Source organism: Mirounga leonina, unplaced genomic scaffold, assembly GCF_011800145.1.
Source record: "Mirounga leonina isolate KUSES-001 unplaced genomic scaffold, KU_Mleo_1.0 Mir_165, whole genome shotgun sequence".
Taxonomy (NCBI): Eukaryota; Metazoa; Chordata; class Mammalia; order Carnivora; family Phocidae; genus Mirounga; species Mirounga leonina.
This window is the reverse complement of record NW_023270415.1, coordinates 78,239,795-78,252,944: the sequence shown is the minus strand read 5'-3', so window position 1 is coordinate 78,252,944 and position 13,150 is coordinate 78,239,795. Positions and strand designations below refer to the sequence as shown.

The following is a 13,150-nucleotide window of genomic DNA, read 5'->3' as shown; positions in this document are numbered from 1 at the left end:
ATGCAAATGATGGGTATTCATCCTTTCTGATGGCTGAGTAATATTCCATTGTATATATGGACCACATCTTCTTTATCCAATCTCTGTTGAAGGGCATCTCGGCTCTTTCCACAGTTTGGCTATTGCGGACATTGCTGCTCTGAACATTGGGGTGCATATGGCCCTTCTTTTCACTACGTCTGTATCTTTGGGGTAAATACCCAGGAGTGCAATTGCTGGGTCATAGGGTAGCTCTATTTTTAATTTTTTGAGGCACCTCCACACTGTTTTCCAAAGTGGCTGTACCAACTTGCATTCCCACCAACAGTGGAAAAGGGTTCCCCTTTCTCCACAACCTCTCCAACATTTGTTGTTTCTTTCCCTGTCCATTTTTGCCATTCTAACTGGTGTAAGGTGGTATCTCAGTGTGGTTTTGATTTGGATTTCCCTGATGGCTAATGATGATGAACATTTTTTCATGTGTCTGTTAGCCATTTGTATGTCTTCTTTGGCGAAGTGTCTGTTCATGTCTTCTGCCCATTGTTCAACATAGGACTAGACTTGCAGTGTTTCTGACACAACTTCACACTTACTGGAGGACTGAAAGAAATCCATTGTCAACGCAGTGTGTTCTGGGTGACTTGTTTTGCTGTAAAACATGTCTGTCTTTGTCCTTATAATTATAGACTCTGTCTTCTTTGAGTTTTAGGCACCCACCCCTCCCCCACAGAAACGCATACACTGAAACACAAGGCCACACACATGCTCACTCAGAGGCACACTTTGTGTGCATGCACTCATATGCGCACACACACACACTCCTCTGCTCTTCACCAACTGTGTGCATTTGGGCAGAAGACTTACCCTCAATTTCCTCATCTGGAAAATGGTATGCAGAAATCTCCTGCATACACACATTGCAAAGATTCTGTGCATGTCTGTAGATTGTACGGCGTGAGTGGTTGTAGACCTTGTCCCCACTGTCCCCCTGTTTCCTGCTTTGGAGAGGCATCAGCCAGAGCCCCGTGAAGGCACAGGACTAGTGAGTAAAGATGCAGGAGGCAGAGCCCCCAGCCAGCTCCTCATGCCTGGCATCCCTGATGCAGAAATGTAGTCCTTGCAAGTGAAAATCAGCCGTTTAGCACAATTTCTCTGCACACTTAGAGGTAAAATGGACCGCAGAAGTCTCCACCTGTCCTACCAGGCCCAGCTACCTGTGCTGAGCAGGTGGTGGGAATGGGAGGGAAAGGGACCCTGGCTGGCGGGTGTTGGGATGGATGCAGACCAGCTCCTCACCAGCCTTCTTGCTTTGTGTGAGAGTCACCGCATGGTCCATGTTCAGGGAGGGGTGACTAGAAACGTCTAAGTGGGCTCAGCAGCAGATTATTCCAGCAACAAACAGGTAATCAACCTGTTCAGCACATTCCATTGTCTTGAGGTGGGCAATAGGGACTGGTCCAGGGGAGTCTAAGGCACCGTAGTCCGCAAGACGTTTGTTGATTGGAAGCCACAAAGGGCCTTACGCCTCCTAAAAAATATTTTTTTAATAAAAAATAATTTACTATCATCAGAGGTGTTATATACAACAGGAAAATAGGTGAGCCAGGGGGGTGGGAGTGAGTGGAGCCCCCATAGGCTGCTTTGACCTCCTGGTCTAGGAGCTTGAATAGGTGCGGGGCGAGAGAACAGACAGATAGTCACCAGAGGGGGGGTGGGGGGCTGGGTGAAGTGGGTGGAGGGAATTAAGGGGTACCAGCTTCCAGTTATAAAGTCAATAAGTCATGGGGATGAACAGTCCAGCACAGGGAATATGGTCAATATTATTGTAATAACCATGTGCGGTGACAGATGGTGACTACAGTTATTGTGGGTATCATTTCATAATATATAAAGATGTCACATCACTATATTGTACACCTGAAACTAATATAATGCTTTCTGTCAACTATACTTTAATTTTTAAACACTGGGAAAAAACCCAGAAAAGCAAAGAAAGAGGGATCCAATAAACCTGCAGTGAGGACCTGTTAAAACTCTGGGCTATCGAGGATTTTCTCTCTTTCTCTCCCCCCTTCCCTCCCTGCCCCGCTCCTGGGAAGCCCAGAGTTGAAGTCCTGGGTTTGCCATTCATCATCTTACTGATTATGTAACCCCTGTGCTTGGTTTCTCCATCTGTACAATGGCTCCACAATCCCTCCTCTTCCTGAGCGGGTTACACAGAAAGTGCTCTGAGCAGTGCCTGGCCCACAGCAGATACTGGACACGTGTCCTCTGTCACTATTTTCTGCTGCCCATACGAACTTGGGGAAGTTGCATGAGCTCTCATCCGAAACACGGGGATGAGAAACCCATCTGATAGCTTTGCTACAGGGTTTTCTTCATCAGTTCAGGAAATCCTGATTAAATGCTTCCCAGGAGCCGGAAACTCTGGCTGCGGGTTATAGGAGTGTGGGGCTTAATGTGACCTCCACGGCCCTGTTCACACAGAGCTTCTATCTCAGGAGAAGAAAAAAACAAACAAACAAACATTAAAACATGAGCACGTAAAAATGATGAGTGAAAACCAGAATGAGATCCCACCTTACATCTGTCAGAATGGCTCTGGAAAAGACTAGAAATGACAAGTGTTGGCAAGGGTGTGGAGAAAGGGAACATTTGCGGGCTGTTGGTAGGAATGTGAACTGGTGCAAACACTAGGAATACAGGATGTAGGTTCTTCATAATACTGAAGACAGAACTCCCGTATGACCCAGCAGCTCCACCTCTGGAAACATACCCAAAGGAAATGAAATCAGTAACCCGAAAACATACCTGCCTCATTCATTGCAGCATTATTTACAAAAGCCGGGATGTAGAAGCAGTGTAAGCGTCCACGTATGGATGAATGGGTACAAGAGGCTGTGGTATTCACTACAAGGGAATATTATTCGGTCATAAAAAATGAGGGGATCCTGTCCTCTGTGACAACATGGATGGACCTTGAAGGCATATTGTGCAGAGGGGAATCAGCAGAGATGGGCAGATGGGTAGGCATTCCCCAAGAAGAGGATTTAGGGGCAGGGGCGGGGGGTGGAGGGTCTGGCTGAAAAGTGGGAAATGTGGGTAAAGGGTTCTCGTGAGGAACCAGAGGCTAGAGGGGCTCGGCAGCAGGTTTATGGTCAACTAGGAGGTCCCCCCACAGCTTCATTCTCCAGGAGTGGGGATGGCAGGTGCTGCAGAGCCCAGGACTGCAGGCAAGGTGACCCCTCTGTTCCCCACCCCAGGCTGGCACCTCCAGCTGCAGACCTGCAGAGGTGATGGAAGGCGCAGCCCCAGTGGGCGCCCTGGACAGAAGGATGGCGTGTGGGCAGGGTCCCCACCCTGTCCCCAGGCCTCAGCCCCTCTCCAGTTACAGCGGTGCCTTCGCCAGCTGGATGGTGGAAAGGCTGCCTGACTGTGCCTCTTTGACATCTGGCTGTGATTTCCCAGCAGCCTCACCAAAGCTCACCCCGCAGGAATGCAGCCGGTGGCCGTTCCGGGAACCCACTTCCACCAAGCCTCTGCGGAGAGGGTGGGAACACATGAGGAGCGGGGCTGGCCAGGTCTGCTTCTGCCCCACGACCTGGGCCGCAATGAATGGGCCCCTAGGCGAGCCCCGTCTGCTCCCACAGGCATTTGGGGCCTGGCAAAGCAGTGGGCTGAGCCAGGACGCCCTGCTCGTCCCTGGGGACTGCCCTGGCCACTGGGGCTCTGATTCTGGGGACATGACCCTGAGTCTGGACACAGATAGGTCTGATCCCAGACCACATGCTAAAGGAGAGAATGTGGCCGTGACTAGAGAAAAGTAAATCGCACCTTATCTTGTTTGCCCATCTCTGCTGAGAACCACAGAATGTCCCTGTGGGGAGGCATTTTGGGCTCATTCTGTTTTCCTGGGACTGCATGGGGAGGGTGGTATGTCCTGGCCACAGGGTGACTTAGGGTCAGTGTTGCCCCCAGAACCCGGGCCTTCTTCATACCCTGTCCCTTACCTCCTCCCCCTTTCCTGAGGATGTCTTGTCTCCTCTCTGTGGGGTGAAGTGAAATATCTTCTCCAAACTCCCCTGGATTCACATGATCAATTTGCATTTTGCCACTCACTTTGTTTTCCTATTTCTGTCTGCTCAGAATCCATGGGGGTAACAAGGAGGCTTTGTTTCCTTACCTGTGGGTCTGCTCAGCAGCCCTCTCACCAAGACCCTCACCTTGTCATGCGGCCCTGGGGGTGCCCCTTGACCTCGGATCCTGCAGAAGCTCAGGGTTGTGGGTGATTGAGCCCAGACTGGGCGCAGGTGAGGTTCCCCTCAGCGCCAGGTCCTGTGGTGAGAATGGGCAGGAAGGAAGGCAAGATGGCCACTGCGTGAGACTGAGGTGGCCTGAGCACTGAACTTGGCCCTTCCTGCACTTTCTCTCCTGTAACCCCTGTTAAGACCCTGAAGGGCAGGTATCAAGAGTGTGGACTCAATTCTAGAATTGAGCAAACTAGCCTCGGAGTCTGAAGAGACAGAGGCTGCCGTACATAAGGTCTCTGTTCACTGCCTACGGGGGACAAACAGAACAGAGACAGCGAAGAGGGAGCTTGAGGAGACGTTTGTTCCTGGGGAACTGATGAAATCGCCCCCAGCAGCAAATTTGGATCAGAGGTTTTGCATCCAAGTCAGAGGGCAAAGCTTTGGGGAGAAAAGCAAGGCACTAGAAGCCATATCCCGTCGTCCCCAGGACCAGCTGTCCCGTAAAACACACTGCAGTTTGAGAAGCTCCTGCCTCACTCCGGCCGCTGGTGTTTCCTGGGTTTGGCTTCAGAGGACCTTTGAGGACCTTTGAGGAGTGGGACCAAGGCTGTGGCCATGTGCCTGGCACAGGGAGGCTCTGGTGGGGGCTGCACCATGGGCCTTTCCCTTTGGTAGCATCAGATCCCTTCCCTGTAAAACGAGAGGTCTGGACCATAGGGTCATCCTTCAGGCTCCTTCCTGATCCTCAGCTCTAGCCATGTGCTGTAAGAATATTGATTCTAGAAGTGCCTCTCTCCGTTGCACCTGGCAGCCAACTCAGCCCTAACCTTTCCTGCCATGTGCCTCTTCCCCTGCCAGACTTCAAGGTGCACTGGGCAGGTTGTGTGAGTTGTGCATTTCACCAGGCCTGGGTTTGTATCCTTTATCTGCCACTCCCGGCAAGGTGACGTGGATGGGCTGTGCAGCCGCCCTGAGCCCCCACGTAGCAGCATGCTGGGAGTGGCCAGCCCCCCAGGAAAGCCTTCGAGAGATTTGAGTGAAATCCCCTGGACTGTGGGCTTCAGGAGGGCAGGGACTTTTGCCCTTTCTGATCCTATGGCCTCCCTAGCATCCGGGCAGTGATCATGTCCCTGCCATGCTAGACACTCTGGAAACATTGACTCATGTCCTGCTCTGCTCCCTAATGATTAACTTCCCAGCGGAACACAGGGGTCTAAGGATCCTGACAGTGTCCCGCCTTAGCCCCTGCCCACCACTGGCCCTAGACCCCACGCTGCTGACCCCGCCCCCATCTGTCATGTGACCTTCTCACCAATTCTGCTCATTTAAGGGATTCTTGAGGTCCCCAGAGCCCTTGTTCTACAGATGGATCATTTAACCCATGATGGTCTTGCAGTCTGCTATAGGGGTCAGACGAACCTGGGTTTGGATTTTGCATCCCGAATGATGAGTTCTGTTACTGGGGGACAGGTCGCTGAGTCTTGTGAGCTTGCTGTGCGTCACTGTCCTTCAGGTCTCAATGGAGACATCCCCGACTCTCCAGCCGTTAGCTTGGATCCCACTGTGTTGCCCCCATCCTCACCCCAGAGCTTCCCACTGGTTATAATCACCTGCTGGAGAGGTCAGTGCCTTATTTGGGCAATTTCCATCTTGTCCACTGGACAGCAGCTCCCTGAGGACAGAGAGCTGGTCATCGTGCCCATTACATCCCAGAGCAGGTCAGTGCCAGGTACATAGTAGACATTCATTAGACACGGGATGAAGAAAAGGAAGTTTGCAGGTAGGTTTGATGAATCTCAGATGCCCACGGCTGAAGGTCACTGCTTGGCTGAGCCCGGTGGGCCGAAGTAGCCAGGACCCACGTGGCACCTGAGTGTTGGCCGAGGGTTCTGCTGCCCTCCCGAGTTCCCCCTGCACCTCTTCTCCTGTCCCCTCCTAGAGGAGGTCCTCTTGGCCTCTGCTGACACCTGCTGGCGCTCAGCCCACGGGACATTCCTGGGAGGGAAAGGAGGTCCGAGGACCCCAGGGACCTGTGAAATCCCTCCCTCCTTGGATGGCCATACTCACACAGTAACTAGCATTGCCTTCTGCCTGGTCTCAGTTGCTCTTCCAGACTCCCTGGCAGAGCCATCTATCTCTTCCTTGCCCTGAATTCCAAACCCTGCCCTGGGTTACCAGGCTTCCCTGAGCTGGCATCTTCCCTCCCTCCCCTCTGTCTCCTCACTCCACTTAGCTTGGGGCTTGGTCCCCTTCCCCACTGGGGCGAACTAAGCCCCTTCCCCCTCGGGGCTCTGCACCACTTGGTGCTCCATCTGCCTACTTGCTTTTCCTGTGGCTGGCTCATGCCCGTCTCCGCTCTCAGCCCAGATGTCACTTAGCCAAGAGATCTTCCCAGATCCGTGTGTCTGACATGCATCCTGGCCCCCACAGCCAGCTCCTGGGCATACCACCTGCATACTTCCTGATCACACCTGACGACCAGCTCACTTCTCTGTGTCTGTCTCTTTGCCCTCTGCTTCCTCCACTAGCACGTGACCACCGAGAGGCCAGGGGTTGGCACGTGTTTGCGCTTGCTCTTTATTCTGGAAGGTTGGTGCCGGGCACTTGGCAAAAATGCACTGGCTGAATGAATGAATGAATGAATGAATGAACACTAATTAGGTGCCAGTCATCATGCCACCAACTTCCCACTCAGTATCCCATTTATGCTGCAGGATGACCTTGGAAGGGGAAAACCCCACAAACTTACATCCCTATTTCCGGATCTGGAAGCACACACGGGGGCAGCTGATTCGAGAGAGGCAAGGTCTGCAGAATCCAGACCATCTTCCCCATCAGCCTTGGAGAGCACGGTCTCCCTCTGGCCCTGTTCCAGCCTCACCTTACCCCAGTGAGCAGGCCTGGGCTCGGGCTGGGAGAGGAGAGACGGCCCCGGTGTGAAGCAATCTGCCACTGTCCAGGCCGCCCCGGGCATGTCAGCTGGTGCAGGCCCAACGGGCCTCCCAGACTCCCGAGCTCAAGTCTGCAAACAGCATTTGCTTAAGGCCACCAGCCACGGCCTCCATCCCCCCCTCCAATGCCCCTGCTGTCCTTCCTGCCTCCTCCCCCTGAGCCTCCTGTTGCCTCAGCAACAAGCACCCTGGGGCAGGGCTCAGACATGCTTTTAAAAAATAATAATCATGGGGTGCCTGGGTGGCTCAGATGGTTAAGTGTCTGCCTTCGGCTCGGGTCATGATCCCAGCATCCTGGGATCGAGCCCCGCATCGGGCTCCCTGCTCAGCGGGGAGCCTGCTTCTCCCTCTCCCTCTGCCTCTCTCCCTGCTCATGCTCTCTCTCTCTGTATCTCTGTGTCTCAAATGAATAAATTAAAAAAAAATCTAAAATAATAATAATAATAATCATGGTAAATAACTCATAAATCATTTCTAAATCTTTAAAAAAGCAAAAATGAAGGTATCACTTTAAGTTCTGCCTCCCAGAGGTAACCACGGTTTCAGTATTCCATGTTCTTCTGGATGCCCCAGCATGTGTGTGTGTGGGAGGGAGCAGGCGAGAGAGTGCTGGAGTCACACCGAGTTGACTCCTGTCTCCACCACTAACTAGCTGCGTGATTTAAGTGGGTCCTCTCGGCTCTCCTAGCGTCAGTTCTCTCGTCTGCACAATGGGCACGATGAGTAGTCCTGACGGGCCAGACAGGACGCCAAACAGTGCCTCAGTGAGCGGCAGACATGCAGCCATGCCCGCGGGAGCTGGGATCCAAGCCTGTATGCTCATGGCTCAGGGGAGCCCTGTCCCTCCACTCCCCTGGCCTGTCTGGGTGAGGGAAGAGCGGGGGGCCGGGGGGCTCCGCTGGAGAAGACCGGACAGTGGAAGGAGCACCCCGGCTGCCTTGGAATATCTAAGTAGCTTCTGTGAGAGAGAATGGGGACCTGTTGGGGCTTGGTACTCACCTTGCTGTCTGTCCGCCCCGGGGTCACAGTGCCCCGCTCGGAGCCTGGTATGAACTGGCACAAGCGAGCAGACCCGGCGGGCAGAACTTGGGGAGCACGCGGATCCTATAGGTGCAGAGCGAGGACTCTACAAGTCTGAGCTCTTCCCGGGGCGAGGGGGCTGCCTCAGGCAGAAGCAGCTGGCCGTCCGTCTGTTCAGGCTTTGGAGACTCCGCTCCCCGTTGGCTGGGTGACTGGGGCCGGTGACTTTCGGAGAGGCCGTGTGGCACCGTGGTCAGGAGCCCGATGCCAGAGCCGTCCTGCTGACTTTGCCATTTGCTAGCTCTGTGGCCTTGGGCGATCCATTTACTAATTCCTTTGGCCTTTCTTTCCCCATCTGTAAATAATAGCACCTGTCCCTTGAAGCTGTAGGGAGGACTCGATTAAACGTGTCAACGTGTTCACCGTGCTTAGGACAGCGTCTGGTGCGGAGCAGGCGTACCCGTGTCTGCTGATCACTGAGATGCCGCCATCCGCAGCAGAGCGGAGACAGTCTACACCGCACACCCAGCGCAGAGCTGGCCGTGGGGCCCTCAGTCCCCGGCAGCCACTGGCATTGCATTCGGGACCATTCATGTCATCCGGGCCTGGCTCAGTGTCTGCTGGCTCTCCAGAGTGGGACTGTGAGGATGCCTTCCTGGCTGGCCTTGGGGCAGCGGAGAAGCTGGGCGGCATGTCTGCTGGCGCCTGATTCATGTCCTCCCTCCTCCGCGTCTTCCCCCCGCTCTTGGAACACCATCATCTTCTCCATGGCCGGCTGCACTCAGCGGCGGCCGCTGTGAAGTGCTGGGTGAGCAGTGATCGCTTCTGGTCCGTGGCCCGTGGAGTCCCCTGGCTCTGCCCCTTGCTCCCATGGTCCTGCTGATTCCCTAGACCAGGGCTACCAAGTCTTCTCCCAGACTCTAGATGCACGGAGACCTTTATTCAAATCCAGGTACTCCTCCCATCCTGGTGAGTTTCTTAACCTTTTAGCATCTGTTTCTACATCTGCGTAACGGGAAGAAAAAATCGACTTACTGGAACGGTTGTTGCAGGTAAAATCCTCAGCTGGGAGACTGGCACACAGTAGGTGCTCAGTAATTACCAGCACTCTCTTTTCCCAAATGAAGACACCAGGGGATGGCATGGCTCAGTGTTTTCTAGGTAGAAGTGTGGATGTGTCAGCGAAAAGCCAAAGGGCATCCTGGGCAAGCATACTTTCCCCTTCTGCCTTTGGGTAAACTGAGGACGATTGAAGTGTTTTCCCACAGAAACTGCAGTGAATTCCTGGGTTTTTTTTTCCCCCCTCGGAGCAGATCTGATCCTTCAGTAGCTGGGCTCTCTTGCAAGCTTCTGGTGAAACAGAACTGGTTCTGTGGGCAGACAGATCTCTTCCCTCTCTAGAACTCGCAGAGGATCCACCTGCCCAAAGACCAAGGGAGGATGGGTGTCAGTGAGTGACAGTAAGTCAGCTCCAAGGGAGCAGGTCTTTGTGATCAGCCATGTCCTTTGTGTGTTCCTGCCCTTTCTAAAAGGTACATTGGCCAACTCGCGCAAGGACTAGGTACACATTTCCATTCCTGAGAACTCCTCCCATCCCTAATCCCAGAGCTGCTTCTCATGTCGATCCCGAATGATTACCGGGTAAACCCGTCTTTCCTGGGATAGTGAAGACACCCCAGTCCGTCCGTGGCTCCTTTGCCAGGAAAATAACGTGCTGGTCCTCACCACCGTCTTGAGTTGTGCTCAGGCAGCTGGAAAGAGAGCAGCTTTCCAGTCCTGGATGCTGGCTCATCAGTGCTGTTCCCAGAAAGGGAACGCGTGCACGTTTGGAATACGCTCCGTGGCAAATTAAAAACAAAGGCAAACCAAACAAAAACAAGTACGGTAGCCGAGGCGAACAGAAGTGTGTTTTTCTTACCCTTTTCACCCAGGCTCGGGCTGCTGGAGTGGAATCCCTGTCTCCTCAGTTGTCCTTGGCAGTCCCGCGGACGTTATGTCCCCGCAGTCTAAGGAGAAGGAAGGGAACGTGAATTCGGCAGCCCCATCCGCCTCTCTGTCCCATTTCATCAGGAAAAGCAAAAGCTTTTTAAGAAACCACCCCTCAGCCAACCACAGCAAACTCTGTTACTCATTTTCTTGTCCAGAACTGGGTCACACGTGTGTTCCTGGCAGCGAGGGAGGCTAGAAACATGGGGGACAGTATAACCTCCATTAGCCAAGACCGGCCCGCCACTGAGTTGAGGGGCATTCTTTTAGCAGGGAAGAGGTAGGACTGACGGCCGATGGGGTCTGTCCCACCTCCACGGCAGGAGCCCCGCTCTGTGGCATCTCACTGCTCATCCGCGTCACGATGGAGCCCATGGCTGGAAGGCCAGCCAGGGCTGACTTCTCGGCTCAGGTGTCACTGGTCGTTTCTGGTGTGCATGAACTCGGGGCCTGTCCGTGTCTGGGGCTGGGAAGATAGTGACGCTACGGAGCTGAGCGGGGAGCCGCCCGGGGCTGCAGGCTCGCACTTTCTGGGGAGACAGACACCAGTCGGTGACTTCCAGGTGGTGCCATCAACTCCGGGATGTGGGGCGGGGTGCTGGGGCTCTGTGACTGAGAACAAGCCCTGGGATGAGGTGTGCAGTCTCAAAGGCTGAGGGGGGAGCCTACAAAGCAAGGAGACAGTGATGTCATGGCAGCTGTGAGACTTTCTTGTGCTTCCAGGTCTCAGGTCTGTCGCCACAGTCAGCCCACCAGTGCCCTGAAGGTGGGGACGGTGACTTGTCTTTATTGATTGATTGATTGATTGATTGATTGATTGATTTGTTTATTTATTTATCAGAGAGGGAGAGAGGGAGAGAGAACACAAGCAGGGGGAGTGGCAGGCTGAGGGACAAGCAGGCTCCCCGCTGAGCAGGGAACCCAATGTGGGGCTCGATCCCAGGACTCTGGGATCATGACCTGAGCCAAAGGCAGATACTTCACTGACTGAGCCACCCAGGCACCTGGGGACTTGTCTTTTTTCCCATTCTAGTGTCCCTAGAACTAGCTCTGTGCCTAGAACATATCTGGAGTTCTCAGATATTTTAGTTTAAATAAATGAGTTAATGTGGAAATAAATAGATCATTATCTAAGATGTGGAAATATCTTGGCCAAACAGATACAGTTTTAGACTAAGCGGGCCTTTGGATGCTAACCCTACCTCCCTGCCAAGCAGGTGAACCCACAGGGCCCCGGCATCCCACCCCTGTGAAGCCTGGCTGGAGGGGGTATTTTAGGAAGCATTTGTCCTGACTTGATACTAAGTTGACTATAAATTGCCCTTTAGGGCGCCTGGGTGGCTCAGTCATTAAGCATCTGCCTTTGGCTCAGGTCATGATCGCAGGGTCCTGGGATCCAGCCCCATGTTGGGCTCCCTGCTCCGTGGGAAGCCTGCTTCTCCCTCTCCCACTCCCCCTGCTTGTGTTCCCTCTCTCACTGGCTCTGTCTGTCAAATAAATAAATAAATAAATAAATAAATAAATAAATAAATAAATAAATAAATAAAATCTTTAAAAAAAAAAAATTGCCCCTTGAGCCTCTTGGATGTATAAGGGTTAGTGATGGCCCCACCAGGCGATTGGCAGGTGGTTCGGGGAATGATTCCTTAACGCAGTTTGGGCAAGTTCTAATATCTTTGAAAAGAAGCTCCATCTTACCTGTGTTCACGGTCTTTGGACTATCCTTGCCCATCTGGGTTTGGGAATCAGGTCACAACCTTAGGATATTTTTGGAGACAAGGCTCCGTGGCCCTGCCTGTGTCCTGAGCTCCAGCCATCGGTCTCCAGAGATTGGCTCATCATCAAGGATAGAACCTTCTGAGTCAATGCATGATCCACAGCCAGTCTCTCTGGCAGCCTTCCAAGGCTAGAGCAACTGGTGGTCAGCCCACAGCTGCCGCTGTCCTGGGTGGGGCTGTCTAAATATTGCGAGGTGCCTGCATCCTCTTGCGTATTTGGTCCTAGACAGACAGCTCGGTGCTGTTTCCAAAATAACCCCTTGCATGGGGCTTGGCAGACCTTGTGGTGCCTTTTAGGATAAACATGAAAAATACCTCCACACCAGGGAAGATCTCATTCTTTCCCCTCACTGCTGATTGGTAAAGGGGCCCCGAACTGGCCCCTCACTGAGACCCTTGTGCCCCGAATGTGAAAACAGGTCATTGCACATGGGACAGATGACAGAACTATCTAATAAGGGGGGGGTTGTGATGGTGACGCGCACAGAGAAAGGTCTCCACTAAGGTAAGCGAGTTGCTTCAGGTGCTGAATTGGAGGGCCACCCTGCCTTGTTCCAGTCCCCTTATGAACTTGAGCTTGCTCAGCCCCCAGGCAGCCCCGTGGCCCGTGTGTGCTCTGTAAGGTCTCCCCGCCAGAGACACTCGCACCAAGACAGGTTTACAGACTTGGCCAAGACAGCGAGCTGGTTCGTCAGGGAGCCGACACTTGGACCGAGGACTTTAAAATTCCAAGTTGGTGCTCTTTCTGGGATTTGGGGGGCAATTGGAAGAGTCTCTTTTGCTTCCAACTTTTTTCTTAAGTGAGGAATCGTGAAGACGTGAAGACATTAATGTACTATCCTATAATGAAGTATTTGTCTTGCTGTAAGACTTACTCTATTGCCTTTGTGTAGTTGAGCAGCTTTGCTTCTGGAATTGTACTTGAAGCTCCTTAGGGTGGGCATAAGCACAAGAGACACCTTTGTGGGGGGCCCCCGGCACACGTTTCCCATTTCACCAACACCTGCGGACTCGGAATCTTGATGCATATGTTCATGCCTTTCTAAATGACGTTCCCTTTGCCTGTGGCCCCTCTTGTTCTTTCCTCAGTCTAGCTAGGTCTTCACTGTTCCCTTAGGAAAGCCTCAAGCATCACCTTTCCAGGAAAGCTTCCCTGACCTCCCCAAGCCTGGCGAGGTGTCAGACC

At 53.1% G+C, this 13,150-nt stretch overlaps 1 protein-coding gene across 1 annotated transcript in view; it reads left to right on the top strand.

Annotated features, from left to right (window-relative positions):
• Positions 1–13,150, top strand: part of COL22A1 (collagen type XXII alpha 1 chain) — a 226,482-nt gene that overhangs the window by 15,038 nt on the left and 198,294 nt on the right. The window lies entirely within an intron of this gene.